We start from the raw sequence: 551 nt of genomic DNA on the forward strand, positions 1-551 counted from the left end.
CCCGCGCCCGGGGCTGCCCGGGGGAGAGAGGAGCCCGCAGAGTGACATCCAACGTCTGGCCGGTGGCAGGGACAGTGTGTCCCTGTGTCCCGCGCTACCGTCCCTGTGGGAATGGCAGCGGGTCCTGCAGGGGCTCCCTCCCTGGCCAGATCCAAGGAGGGAGGGAGGTGGCTCAGGGCTGGGTGCGTGGGCAGCAGCTGCGTGGGTCCATCCTGGGAGGGCGAGCAGGATGTGGTGGCACGGAGGGGTGGTGTGACAGGGACACGCTGCAGTGTGGCACAGAGAGGGTGAGTGTGGCAGGGGTGCCCTGCAGTGGGGAGGTGCTGAGGGTGGTGGTGAGGGACCTGCCCGGGAAGCTGTGTCCCCCGGGGGGCAGGCAGCCAGGGCACCCTGACCTCAGCCAGCTGCTCGGTACCTGGCCTCATCCTGCATCCACGGGCTCGGCCGGGCTGTGGTGCTGGGTGCCTGCCTTCACCCTGTGCTGGGGCACGCTAGGGTGCCTGGCAAAAGGGTCTCCCAGCCAGGCAGCCCCCCATCTCCCCACAGCCCCT

At 70.2% G+C, this 551-nt stretch overlaps 1 protein-coding gene across 1 annotated transcript in view; it reads left to right on the forward strand.

Annotated features, from left to right (window-relative positions):
* The window catches only part of MYLK2 (myosin light chain kinase 2), a 6,608-nt gene that overhangs the window by 1,788 nt on the left and 4,269 nt on the right, over positions 1-551 (forward strand). The window lies entirely within an intron of this gene.

The sequence above is a fragment of the Chaetura pelagica genome, unplaced genomic scaffold (genome assembly GCF_000747805.2).
Source record: "Chaetura pelagica isolate M959 unplaced genomic scaffold, ChaPel_1.0 scaffold493, whole genome shotgun sequence".
Classification (NCBI taxonomy): domain Eukaryota; kingdom Metazoa; phylum Chordata; class Aves; order Apodiformes; family Apodidae; genus Chaetura; species Chaetura pelagica.